The sequence below is a fragment of the Protopterus annectens genome, chromosome 1.part0 (assembly GCF_019279795.1).
Source record: "Protopterus annectens isolate FY-2018-M chromosome 1.part0, PAN1.0, whole genome shotgun sequence".
Lineage (NCBI taxonomy): Eukaryota > Metazoa > Chordata > Ceratodontiformes > Protopteridae > Protopterus > Protopterus annectens.
The window spans coordinates 951,518,175-951,533,103 of NC_056725.1; the positions used below are offsets into that span (position 1 = coordinate 951,518,175).

The 14,929-nt window shown below is 34.0% G+C and overlaps 1 protein-coding gene across 1 annotated transcript in view; it reads right to left on the minus strand.

Moving 5' to 3' along the window:
* The window catches only part of ARHGAP18 (Rho GTPase activating protein 18), a 965,702-nt gene that overhangs the window by 69,876 nt on the left and 880,897 nt on the right, over positions 1 to 14,929 (minus strand). The gene's annotated exons all lie outside the window — the stretch shown is intronic.

Sequence of the window (14,929 nt, forward strand, 5' to 3'; positions counted from 1 at the left end):
GCACTTAAGGGGAATTGCACTTGATGCAGAGAGCTGCATCTGGAAATCGTGTGTGTGTGTGTGTGTGTGCCTGTTATCCTCCCTGTGAATGTCCTCCCACAGGTGCCAGTAGAGAGGAATGAGGCTCCTTGATTGCTGGTCCAGTGGAGGGTCATCACAATATTGTGTTTAATTGGTTTACTTTACTCGTTGCAGTAAACAATGAATGAATTCATTAATAAACCTAAATTGTGTAATATAGTCTAAACGTTGCATTTTAGTAACATATTTTCTGTGGTACTTTCAGCAACTGCAAAGGGGTTTACATTTGTCTGGTAATACAGTCTGCATTATTTGGAATGATGATCAAGACTGTCTATTCTTCAGCATCCATTATGTAGTCGTATTTTACTGACACTACCTTCTCTAGAAGACCAGATTGCAAACCATTTTTAAAAACACTTACTCTGGCAGTTTGTGCAGAGTACTAAAGTGCTAACTTGTTAATGAGTTGCTTCCTGTGGCAAGGAAGCAGGGTTTGACTCTCCACACCTTCATTTGCCTACTGTTGGCGTTGAACAATTCACTTAATATGAAAGTGCTTTGGAGCAACTGGGAATTTGGGCTAGGCTCCTTAATGGTCTCCGGGACTGTATGCTTAGTAACTATGAAGCTGCTCTCATTGTTTAGCTTTTCCATATTGCATAGATGATCTAGTTTAGGAAATCATGGGGATTTCACCAGCACACCAATTTTAATACCTCATAGGCAATTTGTTCTGAAAGGGTAATGCACACTGCCTCTGTAGATGAAGCAGTGAAATACAAAGCTGGTTGCCAGCAGCAATGTCTGCATTAGTAATAGCTCTCTTAAATGTGGAATTATTCAGATGAGTTTTACTTCTGCACTGATTATGCATACTGACTCAGCATATGTAATTAGGTAGTTGATATTTTGGTTCTCTATTAAATCAGCGAATGCTTAAAATAGCAAATGCTGTTTAACAGGACCTTTTTAATCAAAATGGCAAAATCCCGAACGCATGGTACAGTGATTTTTTTTCATAGGGAAAAAAAAAATCACTGGGCCATTTTTGGGACTTTGCCATTTCCTCCCCTGTGGTGGGATCTCGGAGTTGGTATATTTAAGTAGGAGGGGTGTGGGGGGCACAGCCCCCCACTTTATTTTGTGTTTTTTTTTTTTTACAAAGCAGCGATTTTTTTCCCCTGGGGAAAAAAAATCGGTGTTCTGTGTGTTCGGCATTTTGCCATTTTGATATTTTAGCGTCAATTATACAGCATTCGTTATTTTAAGTGGTTCACTGTTATAATACAGACCTGAAATTCCTTACGGCCTTTTAAATACTATTCTATTTAAACTGTGCTACACATGGCTGGATCTTATGATATGGTGGTAGTGATCTTTATACAGTTTCATGTCGTTCATCAACAGCTACAAAAAGACTACATTTAATTTACATCTTCATAACAATAATGGGTGTACACAGTCAATCGAGTTGTTGTAACTGCTGGTGTTGTGGTGGGGTCTCTGTTGTGGACAAAAGTATCTTGTGTTCTTATCATCTGGACATTTTAAACAGTAATTAATCTGGCTTTGCAGGACTAGTGTGCATGTGCATGTATGTCTGTGAATTAAGCTGGAATACTTTGGCTACCATGTGTTTGTTCATAGGTTCATAGATTAATACTAGGTTAACTGCCCCTGCGAGCCATTTTAAACCTAGCCAATTATCCCTTGTGAGACTCAAACCCTGCACCTTGTGTTTGTAAGGCAAACACCTTAACCAGTAGGCTACCCTCCCAACTGAAACAAATTTCAAATGTGTGACTTTGTTCATTAGTATTGCTGTTATTTTTGACACAGACATCTGGAAAGGATGTAGTCAAAAATGTAGCTAAATTGCTAGGTTTGCGGGATATCTGTGAATATAAATGTACACATAAAATGCCACTAGTTAGATGGATTTTCAAAGAATATGACTTTCAAAGGAAAAGAAGTTTACTGTTGATCATGCTACGTCTATTTCTAGTGTGATTGTTTTGTTTTCAGTAGCAAAAGGCCATCAGTGTTTGTTGTATAAAATTTGAAATAAAGGTTGAAAATCAAATCTCATTGATTACTGTAAATGTAAAGAGAACAGTATGTGCTCTGACAGGTTTGAATAGTGTTTATGGTAAATGGGGAGAGACAGCCAAGTAATGGTACAAGAGAATGGTTATTGGGGGTTGCCCTGGTCCATTACTTTGCCTAGGGCCTCATTTGACCAAGATCCACCTCTGGATCTCAAAGCTGATCTATATAATTAATAGTGGTTATAGGGTGTGCAAAAAACAAAGTCTGTTCTTTTTTTTGATAGGCTGCTGATTGACAAGTTGTGTTTGATCAATTGCATTTGACAGATGGCATTTTTGATGGCTCGTCAGACATCTACACACACACACACACACGCGTGTGTGTGTGTGTGTGTGTGTGTGTGTGTGTGTGTGTGTGTGTGTGTGTGTGTGTGTGTGTGTGTGTGTGTGTGTGTGTGTGTGTGTGTATGTGCGTGTGTGTGTGTATATGTGTGTGTGTGTGTGTGTGTGTATATATATATATATATATACACACACATAATATATATATATTTATAGATTCAATTCATAATCTTGAAATACTGAAACATCAAATTTCAGAAAAAACCCTGAGCCCAAAACCGCAAAATTCAAAACACCAAACAAACCGCATACACTACACCATACATACACCACAAAACCCACATCACAACATAAGCAAGCAAAAACTACACAGATACAAAACTCATACACACATAAGCACCCCCTACTTATATATACTAACTCCAAGATTGCACAAACAGGAAACAAAAGCAAACTCACACATGCACATTCTCCAGTCCCTCACACATACATCAGCACACTCAAACACACTCTAACTCCCACTCAAATCCCTCACAAACACTCACTTACCTGACAAAACACCTAGATCCACACACGGCAATGCGCAACATAAACACACAATACTGGGCATCACATAGCATAAGGCCATAACCGCGAATTCGCGATTATGAACTTTCGCTATTTTAAACATTTGGATTTATAGTCTCTAGATACTGAAATACGACATTTCAGTATTTCAAGATTATAAATGGCTCATATATATATATATATATATATATATATATATATATATATATATATATATATATATATATGGCTCCCCTTCAAAACATCTATAACCCATAACATCTAATTTCATAACAGTGAGACCAGAAAGTCTAAAACCCAAAACATCTAAAACCCATAACATTGAATTTCATAAAATCTAACAGTATAAATCACATGAAAATAACATCCCCCTCCACATATAATGACATATAATGACACCAAACTACCAAACACACTTTTTACTACGTTTCTGCAGGGGGGGCTTAATACAGTGGGGTTAGGAAATAAACTTTTTCACTAAAGTGCTATCTTGGAGTTGGTATATTTAATTTATAGGGGGTGTGGGGGTGGAGCCCCCCACAGGGGGGCTGCAGGGGGGCTTGCCCCCCCTGCAGAAACGTAGTAAAAAGTGTGTTTGGTAGTTTGGTGTCGTTATATGTGGAGGGGATGTTATTTTCTTGTGATTTGTAGTGTTAGATGTTATGAAATTCAACGTTATGGGTTTTACATGTTCTGGTCTCAATGTTATGAAATTAGATGATATGGGTTTTAGATGTTTCAAAGTAGACCTATATATATACATATATATCCCATTTGATCCAACGAATTTACGTTTCATTGAAACGTAAATTCGTGACCTCACTTACACGAAAGTGCATTTTTTCGAAAATGCACTTTCATGTAAAAACAGAAATAAAAAGAAACAGAAAAGAAATAAAAACATGCAGTTCGCATGTAACGTAAGTTGTACATCAACGTTTAGTGTTGATGTACTACTAAGCAAATTATTGCCGAGATCGTGGTACAGTGGGGATAAGGGAATATTCCCTTTTCACCACTGTAGTGCAATCTCGGAGTGAGAATATTAAAGTAGAGGGGTGTGGGGGCGCAGGCTGCATAATTGTGTTTAGTGTGTTTTTTTTTTTGGTTTAGGTTTTATTTTTGTTTTTACACGAAAGTGTATTTTCAAAAAAATGCACTTTCGCATGAGGTCGCAAATTTACATTTCGATGAAAAGTAAATTCGCTGGATCAAAGTAGATCCATATATATATATATATACACATGTGTATGTGTGTGTGTATATGTATGTACACACACACATACACATGTGTGTGTACATACATATACACACACACATACACGTGTGTGTGTATATGTATGTACACACACACATATATATATATATATATATATATATGTACATACATATATATACAGCCACACACACATATCTACATATATATATCTATGTATATATAAAAAAAATAAATATATATATATATATATATATATATATATATATATACAGCCACACACACACACACACACACACACACACACACACATATATATATATATATATATATATAAATATATATATATATATATATATATATATATATATATATATAGATATAGATATATACTCACACACACACACACACACACACACACACACACACACATATACATATATATATATATATATATATATAGTTTAGGTATGAGTCACTGAATCCACATTTCAATGAAAATGGCATTTTACTGAAAAGTACATTTACTGAAAGTCATGTCATTGAAAAGATCTGCCCTACTACTCTCCAAATCCATATTAACAGTAGTAGCAGAGCCACAGAAAGGCTTTCTTCCTAAGTCAAGGTGTAGATTTGGGGTTACGGGCAGGGGGAGGGGCAGGGTTACGGGTATTAGACAGTAATACAGATAAGCAGAGGAGGGCTCACAACTCTCAAGTAGAATAAGAACAGATTTGAGTGATTTAGACTTATAAAAATGCAAAGTTTTTCTTGGGATGTGAATAGTCAAGTGCTGCTAGGGAAGGAGTGACAGTTTGTGTGTGAAATTGAAAATACCTCGCATACCTCTCAACTGTCCAGATTTTTGCAAAATGTCCAGATTCTGTCAGAAGTCTTGCTCTTTATCATTTAATAAGGAAAACAAAATGATGTTGCATGTACTGTGACATATTCTTGAGTACATTTCTTGAAGACTATACTTGAATGTACATATTAAGATATTTTATAGAAGCATTACATTAATAGTGACAGGAACATATACATGACATTGACAAACATTTTATTAGAAGCTTGATGTTAATATCATGAGTATATTATCATTACACTTGAAGTTATAATATACAGTACAAAACAAAGAAAGTAACAAACCTTATGTTTAATAGGGATGACATAGGATGTGTTAGTTTATTATAGTAAACTACTGAGCACAAATAGCAATACATTATTTTTTAAATGTTTCATGACATCTGTCTATTATTATTACATTTTCACTGAATGAAAATAGATGATTCAGGAAGGAAATTGATCTTTTTGTGAGGCACATAATAAGAACCTTTAACTGCAGTACAGCAGTTTCTCACCTTTTCAAGATGACAGTAGATAAGATTCAAGACTGTATAAAGTTATCGAATGATAACAAGAAATGTTATCTCTTAATGTTTTTATGAACATATAACAATGAGAAATATGTAAGTTAAACAACATGTTTGGGACGTATAATACTTTTTCACACATATATACTGATTTTAAAGGATACAGACTTGTGTTCACTTTTCTGTTAATGACAATTTTCTTTAATTGAAACAGAGGGGTTTGGGCTTTTTAAAACAGTAGATGGGGTAGACTATTCACACAGGGAGTGTTAGACTCTGTGAGGGGTTTGAAGGATTTTAAAAGTGTTTAGTTACATTAAAAGTTCTTTTTTTTTTTTTTTTTTTGTGTGTCTACAATAACAATTAAGTATCTAATTAAACTTTTAAGTATTTATGTCAGTATAACTATTAACAAGCAGTTCTTTAACAAAGAAGCGATATTATACCAGGTCCATATAGTTAATTTTAAGAGAGCTACGTCTACATTGTTGACTTGTATGGCAAATGACATTTATTAACTGTATTTCCATAAATGTTAATGGATTGAATATTGCAAGAGGGGTAGTCTAAACAAATATTTGAAGTTATTTAACTAGTTAACAAGTTATTTTTTACAAGAAACATACCTATTGATAGAAGAAAAAGAGAGACTTATAATGTTGTTGTGTCTTTCGGCTTTTCCCGGTTAGGGGTTGCCACAGCGGAACTACGGTCCGCTAATGATTGGCAGTAGAGTTTTACGTGCTGGCTTGACGGGCCTAACGCACAACCTTCAATGAAGGAACGCCCATCCGAGACTTAATAATATTACTCTATATTATCTAGTTCACAAAATAATAAAAAAGAGGTACTAAATTATGGAAAAATTATTTGCCTATGCCTAAAATCATTGACTTATACACTAATGATAAAGGTACTCTTTTTTTCTTTTACCCTAGAATATAATAAGAGAATATTGACCCTTAATAACGTATGCTGAATTCCTGGAACAGGAATTAAGACTGTTAAACAACTTCCAGAACAAGTAATTCAAATTTCAAAAGGCAGCATCATACTAGCAGGAGATTTTAATTGTATATTTTCACAAAAGGATAGTAATACAGCAGGTAAATAGAAAATACAGGCATCAGCAAAGGCACTGTTAAAGTTCACTGAACTATTTCACCTTAGGGATATAAATGATTTCTCAGATCCAGAATCACTTTCCTTTACTCATTACTCACATAGACGTAGAACACAATCAAGAATTGATAGATTACATGTCTCCAATAAGCTGATAGATAAACTAGGCAAAGTGGTATCTTGACCACTTTCAGATCACAATGCAATTACTTTTGAGCTGTTTTAAAAACCTAACAATAACATTATATTCAGAAGGATACCAGTGTATATATAACTTGCTTAAAGGATGTTAAAGGTTTTTTTTTATTAAATAAATTATTCCTTTTATAGAAATTAGCAATACAGGAGATATTTCAGAAATCTATCTATGGGATGTCCTAAAAGCATATCTTTTTTTTTTGAAGAGTCACCAATTGGCTATCAATAAAGAAAAAAACAATGCTACAAAGAACTGAACAATATAGAAGAAAATTTTGACAAAGTAAAACTGGAAAATCAGACAGGTGGTAATAATAACATAAAAAATTAAAAATCTACATAATAAGTATTTGGAAATTTTAAATCATAAAACTAGAATTAATCTAGTAAAGTTGAAGATAATTAATTTCTCTATTAACCCAAAATCTATCCATAAAAGTTAGCTAAAAGAACAAAACTACTTAGTAAGTCTAACCATATAAAGGAGATTTATTCACATAAAAGAAAATGAAAAGTGATGGAAATAGAAGATATTTTAAAAGAATTTAGAAATTATTAGAATAAAATCAATCAGTGTAATGTAATAACGGACTCATAAGGGATAACCAAAACTTTTATTAAAAAATATATAAAATAAAATTATCTGATGACCAAGTGAAATTAATTAAACCTGTCTCAATGTCTGAAATTCAAACTCAAATTAACAACTATTAGTGAAAGGGCTTGGGGTACTTACAAGTGTGGTACTTGCAATTTGTGCCAGTATATTTTAGAGAAACATGAGTTTTTTTATTAATGGTATGAAAGTAAGAACACACTTTTTTCTGTAACTGTAAATCAATAGGAGTGATCTATATAGCATTATGTAAAATGTGCCCAAGTTTTTATGTTGGAAAGACTATTTGTAGTTTTAGAGAATGTATTTATGAACATATTTATGACATCAAACGTATGAGAACTATTAATGCCTTGTATAGTCATTTACAAAAACATCCAGATCATGTTTTTTTATTTTTTGGAATCGACACCATACATCGGAATTTGCTGGGAGGGCCGTGGCGTGATATGGTAGAACATAGGGAGTTGCACTGGCAATTGAAATTAAATGCCACCTCACTCCCAGGTTTAAATGAGTCCCTATCTATAGCTTGTGTTTTAAGGATTATGTCTCACTGTATTTAAGCCAACATGTTGCATTTTCTTAATAATATTTTTAATATATTAGTGATATAATATGATATCTCTTTTTTTCCTTTTGTACATTCATATGTATATGTTTGAAAGAGTGAGAAAGATGCCTTTAAGAATTGATTTTTATAGGTGTGTTGATGGGTCATGTGATTTTATTGGTCGGTTATTTAAACTGAGTTTTTCTGAATGTTTTTTATTCTGAAGAAGTGTATGCTATATACACATGAAAGTGCTAAATTTTTGTGAATAAAACAGTGGTTAACTGGTTCTGGTTGTTTTTCTGTTTGGATTCCAGCAGTTTTTATATATATATATATATAAAAAATTAGCTGATGACCAAGTGAAATTAATTGATAAACCTGTCTCAATGTATGAAATTCAAACTCAAATTAACAAATGAAACGCTAACAAAGCAACAGGTAATGATGGAATTAAACCAGAACTCTACAATTTACTACATAAAGAAGCCTTAAACATATTACACAAAGTATTTTCTATAGTTAAAGACTTAACAAAAAGTTCCTCCCTCCTGGAAATATACTCTCATCCCACCAATGTTAAAAATTAACAACGATCTAGCTGAATGCTGTTTGTACAGCCCAAGTTCACTTTTAAATGTGGACTACAAATTACTCATGGCAATTCATGCAAATAGATTAAAATATATTCTAACTTCCATGATTAATGAGGATCAAACTAATTTTATTGTAAATACAAGTACTTAAGACAATATCAAAAAATAATCACAACAATTTATTACATAAACAAAACAAAAAATGATGTAACATTAAAGTCTAGACATTAATAGTGCTTTTTACTCTGTGAATTAGAAGCATCTTTTGTTAATCTTAGAGGAATGCATTTTTTCCAAGTAATTTTACGCATCTTTTAAATCTTCTTTATGACAATTGTTTTGCATATGTTAAAATAGGTACTTTTATTTCTGATTCAATGCACATTTTGAAAGGAACTAAACAAGGATGTCCTCCTTTCACCCCTGCTTTTCACTCTAATTATGGAACTTTTTTTTGATTTTATGTCATATTTAGACATAAAAAGCATTAGCATAAATTCAATTCTGGCTTCTAAAATTCAGTTATTTGCTGATGACATTCTTCTGACATTGAGTGACAGTGATAGTTCCCTTTCTGCTGTTTTTAAGGCAATGGATGTGTTCCAAAAATTTGGCCTTTCCTTTACTGATAACAAAACAAAAATACTACCCATAAATGCCAATACTGGTAGGAGAGATGATAGATTTACTAAATACATTGTCAAAGAGAGAAAAATGGACCATTTAGGGATAATTATAACAGATAACATAATAAATTACAATTATACTAACATAATCAGTATAAAGAATATAATAAAGAAATGAAACACATTTTTTTTCCCAGTGGAAGAGAGACTATCTATAATCAAATTGATTATTTTACCAGGAATCTTAAATGTTATTCAATCATTATCTTTACCCCCATCTAAAACATGTATTAAAGAATTTAATACTTTTAATTTTAAAATTTCTTTGGTTCCCCAATAAACCTAGAATTGCTTTAACTCATCACATAAGGGACTGGACATCTGGAGGGATTGGACTACCAGATCTAGAATTATATTATTTATCATCAGTTATAAAAAAAAAATATCTCTTTGGATAAATAATATTTACACAGTGAGGTGGGAAGAGTTTCTAGGTTGCTTTTTCATAAAGTAAAAAAAAAACTCTAAGCATAATCTTATACTACACAATAGTTTACACTGGTTGCTAAAAAAATACTTTTCAGAAAGAAGACACTAGACAACTGACTTTTATTTTATTTCTACTATATTAAATACCTTTAGAAAGTTAATTTATAGAAATCCAACATATATGGCATGGACTTTACTTCTTTTACCTATAGCATACACTCAAACTATTTTTTTCACTTCAAAGTTATACACAATGATTGCATTTAAAAAAATATGATATATTGGTTTCAATTAATGAATAATGAAAAACTACATTCCATTGATTATATCATAGCTAATATGATTTAAGCAAAGCTATGTGGTTGGATGTACAATCTTGCAGACAATATGTAGAAGGTAAAATTATGCTAATGCAACCAAGGGTAAGAGATCTTATCCCAAACTTTTTAATATTATTAATGCAACAAAACATACTGGGTGAGGGTCTTTTATCCAAATTATATAGAGTGTTGAGGAAAAAAAAAGTTGCAATGACAATTATTGGAACTATTTTACTCATGTTAAAAACAAACTGCCAGATGAAGAAGATAAAAATCATTTTAATATCTTCTAAACAGACTTCTCTCTCAGATGGAAACTTTTTACTTGGAAATTCTTGCATAGAGCTTTCTTCACACTTCATAAAACCGAATTAATGTTTAAAAAGAAGCAAGTTTGTTGGAGAAGTAAGGAGCTTAAAGCAGATTGGCAGTCTATGTTCTCTGATTGTGTTGTAATTACACCTTATTGGAATAACATTAATCTTTTTTTACAGGCTATATTTGGGGACAGTTTTATCTAAGTTGGTAATTCTTTTTAATACCACTATTCCTGTTTGTGTTAAAAGAATGAAATGCCCTCTTTTATTGTCCATTTTATCAATTGTGAGGAAAGTTAGAACCGACAACTGGAAGAATGAAGCTACACTCTCAAAAAAATCAAAAATATTGCAAACAAAGTATATCATCTGGAAATTATTACCATTAAATCAAGATCTGCTAGAATCACCTCCTACTATAATATATGAGCAAATTTTAAGGAACTTCTTGATAAAAATAGCTATACTCGCATCAATTTAATGTATAAGAAATTTCTGAAATTCTTCTCTGTTAGTAGACACTCTTATAATTAGTTGTTCTTGTTTGTTCTTCATATTGTTCTTTTTTTAATGCTCACCAATTTCAAAATACAATTATTGTCATGATTAATTTGTTTAGTTAAAATCACAGGGTGGTGCAGTGTTGCAGCAGCTAACATTTTTGCCTCACAGCAAGAGGTTCTCGGATTAGATTCTCAGCTGGCATGCCTGCTGTGCGGAGCCTGCATGTCTTCCCTGCTTTTGCGTAAGCTTCCTCTGGGTGCTCTGGTTTCCTCCCACACTCCAAAGACTGGAGCATTTTTCCCTGGGTCTCTGCTGAAAACAGACTCTGCCCTAGTCAGACTTTCCCAGTCAATAAAAGTTAAGTAATAAATAAATAATACAAAATTGTTCAGATTTTTGCCTCATATTTTTGGTCCATTCTTCATAAAATTTGTGGTTTTCTAACAAATCACTGGGATGATCTGAGGACTGAAGTCACCAAATAATGACATACATTTAAGTTTCAGACTTCAAATTCTTTAGAAAATGTTTGTTAACACAAGCCCAGTAAGTCTAACAACTTTCTAAGTGTATAAAAGTAATATATAAAATCTGTCCCTATTTTTGGGCATTTGTCCCCCCATTTTTCAGGCTTTGCCCAGATTTCCTGCACTAACAGACTGAGAGGTATGATAACCAGCTACATTTCTCTACAAACAACATTGGTTCTGGACCCTACCATCTGAAATGGGAGGGGTCTATCTTTTAATCTTAGAGTTGCTCTTGTGGCTAAGGCTAGGTTGGGTACAGTGATAGTCAGGAGCTCTCAGGTGGGTGTAGTACAGCTGAAAGTGGCACTGATACAAGTGTGAGTTAAAGAAAGCCTTCTTGAGTGGCATAGAATAAAAAAGATAGGACTATGACCTGGGTGATCTGAATTCATTTAGTGGTTTAATCACCTGTTGGAGCTGGTATGAGGGAGGAAAGGACTGATGCAACTTTGTCAGCTTTCCTCTTTTCATGGGTTTATGGCAGCATACACTGATAGTGCATATTCTCATGGGAGATCTCTGGTGGATTCTAGACATACAATAGGAGTGCTGCCTTCAATGAGCTGCGGAACCGTCCTGAAGGATTACATCACTCATGGACAGTGAAGTGATATGCCCTCGCTGATCGCAACTGCATGCCTAATCCTAGCTGTGTTATATATGTGCAATGGGGTCAGAGCAAGAAAAAGTAAAAATCAAATAATTCCTGATGGTTGTCCTTTTCAGACAGTCATTATCCTGGTACATGTGGACTGCATAGGCCAACAGAATATGTGAGAGTCAGATGGTCATCAGGCAGCAGGGGAAAAAAAACTGAGTTGCCAAATGAAGAACTCTTACTTCTTGTTTGTGCATATATGTCTAGTGGCCTTCTTAGACACAAACATCATGGCTATGGTGCTGGATAAATTATCTAGTGACTTTGTTGTTGTGCTGGAAGACATCAAAGCTTATCAAAGGAACAAGTGACACACATGAAGGAGTCAAACTAGGAAGGGTGTTTTAACTCTTAAGAGCCCAGATGGTGAACTGTTACCAGACTTTTGTGCCAGTCAAGTATTGACCGTAATGAGCACAACATATAAAAATAAGACTAGTCATTAGGTATTGGTTGTTTAGTCATTTAGCTGAGCCCAACTCTTTGTGATCTCAAGGAGTTTACAACAAGAGTCCTGTCCATCAACAAAGGCTTTTCAGTTCTTGTAAATTCATGTTCATAACTTCAGTAATGCAGTCAATCCATCCTAGACTCTGACTTTGATCTTTTCTATCATCACTGTCCTTTCCTCTCTACTGAATCCTGCCTTCACATTATGTGGCCAAAGTACTTAACTTTTAGTTTAGTTATCAGAATCTCCACAGAATGGTCTGGGTTCATTTCCTTAAGTACTGAATGATTTGATCCTTTTGCAGTCTATGGAATTCCCAAAAGGTTTCTTCAACACCACAGTTCAAGATCATCAATTTTCCAGTACACAGCTTTACTTATTTAATATTCACAGCCGCATCCTATTACTGTGGGAACCATAGCCTTGACTATGTGATCCTTTGTTAACAATATGTTGTTCTTTAATATTTTACCAAGATTTGCCATATTGTTTCTTCCAAAAAGAAGTATCTATTAATTTCATGGTCACAATCACTACCTATAGTGATCGTTGAGTTCAAAAAATTAAAATCTGTCAGTGTCTCCACTTCTTCCCCATCTACTAACAGGGCTAAATGGCATATTTTTAGTTTCCTGGATGTTGAGCAACAAACCTGCTACGACATGTTCTACTTTCACTATTATTAACACTCACTTTCAGCCATAAGAGTAAGACCATTTCCTTACTTGGTATCAAAGCACCTCAAGCCAAAGGTTTGTGATCAATCTTGTTGTCACATCACTAGTTTTGATGTAATATGATCTGGAATTCAGTTAAGAATAGTGCTGAGTGATCAGCCAATGACCACCTACTTATGAGTTGGGTTACATAGCTGTGCAACAGTACAGGTGTAGCTAGCACAGCGTGAAGGGGCAGCTACCCAGGGTGCAGTGTTTTAGGGAGTGCAATCGGCAGATGCTACTGAGGTCGTAGTGTAGTGGTGGTGTTCAGGAAACTTTAAGAGGACTTTTTTCCCTTCATCTTAAGAGTTGCAAAGGGGTGCCAGATCAGTAAACTGCAGAGAGTGCCAGAAAATGTAGCTACAGTATTAGGAGACAGCTGGACAGACCCAGGAAACCCCAGTACTTGGGTATTTATTTACTTACTTACTGTGTAACAAGTGTGCTCTTGGAATGGCTCTCAGATACCTCTCTGCTGGATCATTTTAGCTCCCACATCTAAACATGATTCTTTTATTTACTGAGGAGAAAAACTTGAAAAATTCACTTCAGTGAAGATACCGATTATTATTATTTATTGTTTCAGTTATTAAAACTATAGCAAAACTGTCAAAATCATGCACAAAACCAGAGTACTAGTTTGATTTGAACTTGTTGAAAGAAGGGCATTTTGAGGACAGAACAGCTTGCTAGAAATGTGATAAGGAAGTGTAAATTTTACTTAAGTTCACACTTAGAACACACACATTTACTTCCATGAAATGGAAAAAGGGAGTTGCTAGATCAGAAAATGTTAAATGTTGGGGTTAGAAGTGTATAATCACTAAATGTATCTGCTGTTCAAGAATTCAAAATGCATTGTGAAGACTATCATCCTATGTGATTTGCATGGCATTAGTATCAATAACTCTACCACTCTGCTTTTTAAGCCAGACGCTTTCACCTACCAAGTAGTTACCTTAATTTGCTAAAACCAGTTTTTTTCATTATGTGCACTAATGAGTAATCACTTGCCATGTGTAAGATGGTAACTATAATACTGCTGCCGTAGGTACACAAGCATACCTCTCAACCTCTTAGCCCAAGAAATCTGGACAAAGCCTGACATATTGGGGGGATAAAGGCCCAAAATAGGGACAAACTTCAAATATTACTCTTTTAAACTTAGAAAGTTGTTAGAATAATAGGGTTTGTGTTGAAATACATTTTCTTGAGGATATAAAGTCTAAAACTCGAATGTATGTCATTATTTAGTGATTCCATTCCTCAGATCATCCCAGTGATTTGCTAGAAAAACAGAAATTTTATGAGGAACAGACCAAAAATCTGGACATTCTCTGAAAATCTGGACAGCTGAGAGGTGTGGGTACAAGTATGTATTTGTCTACATAGTTCTCAAGGGATTTCTATAGTGCAAAAGGTAAGCCGAAGTACTAGAAACATAACTTCCATTCTTAAAGTCTATAAAAAAGTGAAGGTAAGAATGATTCTATCAAAAGCATCAGTTTTCAAACCTACGTCCACCATTTTCCATTTCACACAGCAATGTTATTCTAACAGCAGGAGGGAGGAGAGAGGAAGGATGGAAACATATTTTCAGTTTAAAAGTTTGCTTATTATCATCATGGAAGAACTAAACCATCCTTTATAACAATGTTTC